The sequence below is a fragment of the Erinaceus europaeus genome, chromosome 11, assembly GCF_950295315.1.
Source record: "Erinaceus europaeus chromosome 11, mEriEur2.1, whole genome shotgun sequence".
Classification (NCBI taxonomy): Eukaryota; Metazoa; Chordata; class Mammalia; order Eulipotyphla; family Erinaceidae; genus Erinaceus; species Erinaceus europaeus.
In genome coordinates, this window is record NC_080172.1 from 2,618,446 (window position 1) to 2,624,677 (window position 6,232).

At 47.0% G+C, this 6,232-nt stretch overlaps 1 long non-coding RNA gene across 1 annotated transcript in view; it reads left to right on the top strand.

The window, feature by feature from the left end:
* LOC132541287 (uncharacterized) overlaps window positions 1-2,149 on the top strand; it is a 2,572-nt gene extending 423 nt beyond the window's left edge. Inside the window, exons 1-2 of the long non-coding RNA XR_009552440.1 lie at window positions 1-1,073; window positions 1,198-2,149. The exon at window positions 1-1,073 is cut by the window's left edge and continues 423 nt beyond it. This is a non-coding gene — a long non-coding RNA (uncharacterized LOC132541287). The remainder of the gene's footprint in view (window positions 1,074-1,197) is intronic.
* Window positions 2,150-6,232: the final 4,083 nt, after the last annotated feature.

Sequence of the window (6,232 nt, forward strand, 5' to 3'; positions counted from 1 at the left end):
TATAGTAGTGTGTGGGATTGAACCTGAGATTTTGGAGCCTCAGGTCAGGCATGAGAGTGTTTGCATAACCATGATGCTGTTTCCTCTACCGAGTTGTTTTCTTAGAAGAACCTGAGCAGAATGTTCTAATAGAAGGCAGCGTGTACAGTAGTCATAGTGGCAGAAGTCAGAGATGCATCTCCGTCATTCCATTCAAAAGAAAACTACCTAGAGTGTACGTGGGCACCCTTGTCCCTGAGAGGGTGGTCTTTGCTCACAGAACCAGCTGTCCTCATAGAAATGCCTCTGACAGCTGCAGGAGGTCCAAATCCATAGACTCTGCGTAGCTGCAGGCAGGCACAGTCTGCACGCCATCTGTTGTGACATCTAGGTTGGGTTACAACAGCAGGACCCACTGTTTGAGACCAGCTCCATGTATCACTTTAGAAAGATCACTCATAGCTGTGTCGCCTAATCCAGGCTTCCCAGGTGGCCCAAGAAGGACCTACTCTAATCTCCTGGACAATCATTATTAGTTTGTAAATTATCTTTATTTATTTATTGGAGAGAGTCAGTCAGAAATCAAGAGGAAGAGGGAGATAGAGAGGGAGAGAGACACAGAGACACCCGCAGCCCTGCTTCACCACTCTCAAAACTTTCCTCCTGCAGGTGGGGACCAGGGGCTTGAACCTGGGTCCTTGCACATTGTAACATGTCCATGTAACATGCACCACCACCTGGCCCCCTAGTGCAATCTGTCAATAACCAGATGCTGTGAGTTGGCAGTTAGGGCAGCCCTATTTCTGAACTCAGGTAGTGAAATCAAAACACTGCTTTCCAGTTGCTGTGCTGGTTAGTGTCCTCACGCCCTAAGGGAAGAGAGAGAGTACCACTGCCTGTGTAGAGGGAAGAGAGTGTACCACTGCCTGTGTAGAGGGAAGAGAGTGTACCACTGCCTGTGTAGAGGGAAGAGAGTGTACCACTGCCTGTGTAGAGGGAAGAGAGTGTACCACTGCCTGTGTAGAGGGAAGAGAGTGTACCACCGCCTGTGTAGAGAGAAGAGAGTATACCACCGCCTGTGTAGAGAGAAGAGAGTGTACCACCACCTGTGTAGAGGGAATAGGGAGTGTACCACTGCCTCTGTAGAGGGAAGAGAGAGTGTACCACTGCCTGTATTAGGGAAGAGAGAGTACTACCACCTGTGTAGAGAGAAGAGAGTGTACCATCGCCTGTGTAGAGAGAAGAGAGTGTACCACCGCCTGTGTAGAGAGAAGAGAGTGTACCACCACCTGTGTAGAGAGAAGAGAGTGTACCACTGCCTGTGTAGAGGGAAGAGAGAGTGTACCACTGCCTGTATTAGGGAAGAGAGAGTACTACCACCTGTGTAGAGGGAATAGGGAGTGTACCACTGAGGGTGCAGACTCACTGTATTCGATGTCCCACTGTGCATCTCATCCCAACTCTAGCTTCAATGACTTCACGTTGGTGGCTTGAAGCCCATGGCTGGGAGTAATGACACCACAAGAACAGACAAACACTCCAGCTGGATCCCTCCACCCTGATGCTGTGAACTCACTTGCCAGTGTTATCACCTGAACAAACTGGCCTCACTGCATAGGCCCCGCCCTTGGACTCACCATCAGCACTCCCAGCCACCACAGAGGGTGAGAGGCTTTCAGGCTCAGTCTCCTGCGACTTCTTTTAGTGTTTGTATCGATTCAGACCCGGTCACAGTGTGGAGAATCTACCACTTTCTGTGGCTATAGCCCCTTGAGGAAGACTGCACAGTGAATTGGCTATGCCGTGCTGTGCAAGCAGTGATAAATGTGTTTGAAGTTACCAAGTGTCTCCTTGCTAGCTCGCGCCCACAGAGTTGTCCAAGAAGGAAACACCTTCTTTGTCTCTGACATTCACCGGCCCGAGCTACATAGAACTTGACAGACTGGTTTGATCTCATTTCTGCTATCACGGTCACTCATTTATTCTGCTGAACCCTCGACCCAAATCAGACAGAAGAAAACAGAAGCATTCCGTCCTCATGCGGCTCCCACAGCACGCACCCCAAGTGCAGCCCTGCTGGTCCTGACAGCCTCTCCTTGGCCCAGAACATATCGACCAGACGTACGTCCTTTGCTTCTATCTACACACTGTAAATAAAGCCCAAGAAGAGGGTCTCGCTACTTTTATTTTCCAGGTGCACTTCCATTTGGGTGAATCTGTACTCTGTCTGCAACGAGATCCTGGCAATCGCCACATCCTTGGTTTTGGCGTCTGAGTGTTTCGGTTTGCTTAAACCACTTTGCTTTGGTCCAGTTCTGCAAGGCCTCCCGCTTTGTGTGTCCCAGTGACCACCTTCTACTGTATCTATGTGCTGCATGTGTGAACCCCAATCAGTTCTGCTTCAGGCTTCTGGCATCTTCGTCTTCAGTACAGCTGGTCCTGCTGTGAACTCATCTTTGTCATCTGAGCTCCTCTGTATGTCTAATTCCCTGCTTGCCGTAATGTCTGAGCATGTGCGTTGTAACAAATGTCCGAGACACCCGTGTGTATTCTCGTGAAGGGGCATATGCTCTGTGTGAGATGACTCTTGTACAGCATCAATCTATCAAGTGTGCAACTGTGTGTACAGTTACAGGCCAGGTACCCAGTGACCACGTAAAAGCTGCGAAGTCATTCAGTGTACGTCAGATTAATAAACGAGCATTTCGCTCCATGTATATTCAAATAAAATGATTGTGTGTCTGTCTTCTCTTCTAAGCATGAATTGACCCTTAAAAATCTTTGTTTGGGGGGGCGAGTAGTAGCACAGCGGGTTAAGCACATATGAAGCAAAGCACAAGGACCAGCCTAAGGATCCTGGTTCAAGGTCCCGGCTCCCCACCTGCAGGGGAGTCGCTTCACAGGCGGTGAAGTAGGTCTGCAGATGTCTGTCTTTCTCTCCCCCTCTCTGTCTTCCCCTCCTCTCTCCATATCTCTCTGTCCTATCCAACAACGACAATGTCAATAACAACAATAATAACGACAACAACTATAAAACAACAAGGGCAACAAAAGGGAAAAAAGTAGCCCACTCTCCAGGAACAGTAGATTCATGGTGCAGGCACCAAGCCCCAACAATGACCCTGGAGGAGGAAAAAGAAAAGGCTTTTTTTTTTTTTTTTTTTTTTTTTGCTGAGGGGGTTAATGCTTTACAGTGCAGTCATTGCACATGCAGACAATTTCATTATGCACCAGGCCCCCAAGTGTTCCTCCCTCCACTACCCCCCCGTAGCTCCTAGAGTCCATTGCTGTGGTGCAGTCCCCATGTCCATCCATGTCTCACCCTGTGCTCTCCTCCCTCCCAGAGTCCTTTGCTGTGTTGCAGTACCCCATGTCCATCCATGTGTCACTCTGTGCTCTCCTCCCTCCCAGAGTCCTTTACTGTGATGCAGTGCCCCATGTCCATCCATGTCTCACCCTGTGCTCTCCTCCCTCCCAGAGTCCTTTGCTGTGGTGCAGTGCCCCATGTCCATCCATGTCTCACCCTGTGCTCTCCTCCCTCCCAGAGTCCTTTGCTGTGGTGCAGTGCCCCATGTCCATCCATGTGTCACCCTGTGCTCTCCCTCCCTCCCAGAGTCCTTTGCTGTGGTGCAGTGCCCCATGTCCATCCATGTCTCACCCTGTGCTCTCCCTCCCTCCCAGAGTCCTTTGCTGTGGTGCAGTGCCCCATGTCCATCCATGTCTCACCCTGTGCTCTCCTCCCTCCCAGAGTCCTTTGCTGTGGTGCAGTGCCCCATGTCCATCCATGTCTCACTCTGTGCTCTCCCTCCCTCCCAGAGTCCTTTGCTGTGGTGCAGTACCCCATGTCCATCCATGTGTCACTCTGTGCTCTCCCTCCCCGTCCCTACTTTATTAAGTCCCACTAGTCAGTGGGATCATTTGTTGTTCGTCCTTCTCTTTTTGGCTTGTCTCACTCAACACAGTGTCTTCAAGTTCCATCCAAGAGGATGCAAAGGAAACTATCTCATCATCATCATCATTATTATTGTACTTACACCCTTTTATTGCCCTTGTTTTATTATTGTGGTTATTACTGTGGTTATTATTGTTGTTATTGATGTCATTGTTGCTGGATAGGACAGAGATAAATGGAGAGAGGAGGGGAAGACAGAGAGGAGGAGAGAAAGACAGACACCTACAGACCTGCTTCAATGCCTGTGAAGTGACACCCCTACAGGTGGGCTGGGGACTAGAACTGGGAACCTTATGGCAGTCCTTGTGCTTTGCTCCATGTGTGCTTAACCCGCTGTGCTACCACCAGATGCCCAATCTCATCATTTTTAACAGTTCAGTAATATTCCATCATATATGTATAGCATGATTTTTTAGCCATTCGTTAGATATTGGATATCTGGGTTGCTTCTAGGTTCTGGTGATTACAAACTGTGCTGTTGTGGACATAGCTGTACAGGGATCTCTTCTGAAAGGAGTTTCTATCTCCTTTGGATAAACCCCCTGGGCAGGAATTGTAAAAAGCAATTTTCAATGTCCTCAAACATATACAAAAAAAATATTTCTCTTCATTCAGACTTAGTTGAACTGTTCCTATGACTTGGCATCATGAGAACTGTTGATTTTACAGGGATAATTTCCAACTGTTAGCCAGGACCATGGGAAGAGAAGGTTTGAGGGGGGGAGTTTGTGGCAAGCAGGTGTCTGTGTTCTTTTGTCCTAGAGCAGGAATAGCAAGCTTATTTTTTCCAGAGTATCAGTGCCAATTGGTTGGCAAAGACTGCTTGGAATATTACTGTGAGAAGAATGATGAAGAAAAAGTACTATTTTATAGAACACTGACATTGGAGGAAGAAACTCAAATGCCTGCCTCAAATCTACAGATCTCAACACGTTGAACTGCATTTAACAGAATGGTGTTTCTATTCGATTTCTTAAAATATATTTTATCTATTATTTTAATGGGAGAGAGAGAGCGGCATAGGGAGAAAGAGAGACAGAAAGAGGTGTCAGAGCACTGCTCGGCTCTGCCTTATGTGCAGGGACCTGGGAACCTCAAGCATGAAAGTCTTTTTGCATGACCATTATGCTGTCGCCCCAACCCCAGAGACCTTAATTTTGCATAACTAATTAAGTAGGATGTTCTTTCTCCCTCTTCTCTCTCAGTTTCTCTCTGCCCTATCCAATAAAGTAGAAATAATAGGGGGCCGGGTGGTGGTGCACCTGGTTGAGCGCATATGTTACAGTGCTCAAGGACCCAGGTTCGAATCCCTGGTCCCCACCTGCAGGGGGAAAGCTTCATAAGTTGTGAGAAGGGCTGCAGGTGTCTCTCTGTCTCCCTCTCTATCCCCCTTCCCTCTATTTCTGACTGTCTCTATCCAATATATAAATAAAGATAATAAAAATTTTAATTAAGACTGTCAGAAAAAAAAGAAAAAATGGCCACAGGAGCAGTGGATTTATAGTGCTGGCACCAAGCCCCAACATTAACCCTGTAGGAAAAAAGAAAAGTCAATTTAAAACAACTAAAAGTGTGATCCGGGAGGTGGATCAGTGGGTAAAGCACTGGACTTTCAAGCATGAGGTCCCAAGTTCAGTCCCCAACAGTGCTTGGATCAGAGTGATGTCTGGTTCTTTCTCTCTCCTTTCTCATGCATAAATAAGTAAAATCTTTTTTTAAAAAAAATAAAAGTAAGAATTCAGTTGGATTGGGGAGGGACTTGAGGGTGATCTCCTTACCATGTATGAAGTCCCAGGCTCGAACCCTGGAACCCCTTGGCAATAACAAAGCATCAGGAGAATTGCCAAGGACAGTGAAGCAGTGCTGTGGTGTCTCTCTCTCTTCCCCGTTTGCTCACACTATCTGAAATTTAAAAAAAAAACAACTGAAAACCTAACCTAGGAGTGGTATAAGATGGCCTGTGATATGTGTGAGGTCCAGAACTGCAAAAGAAATAAGTAAAACTTCTTAAATTGTTTTAAATTAATGATTTAATATTGATTAACAAAAGTATAAAATCGCAGAAGTATAATTCCACACCTTACCCGCCACCAGAGTTCCCACCACTGGAAACTACAGCAGTTCTCCCAGGGTCACAGATATGGGGTGACTATTATCTCGACAACTATTGTCTATATTTATACATATCTACCCATGTTTTCTATGGCCTTGCCTTCCTAAATCACACTTACTACTTCTGAGTGTCTTTCTCCCGCTCCCAATCTCTCTCTAGGTCCTGATGGAACTGGAGTTCAGAGCCCT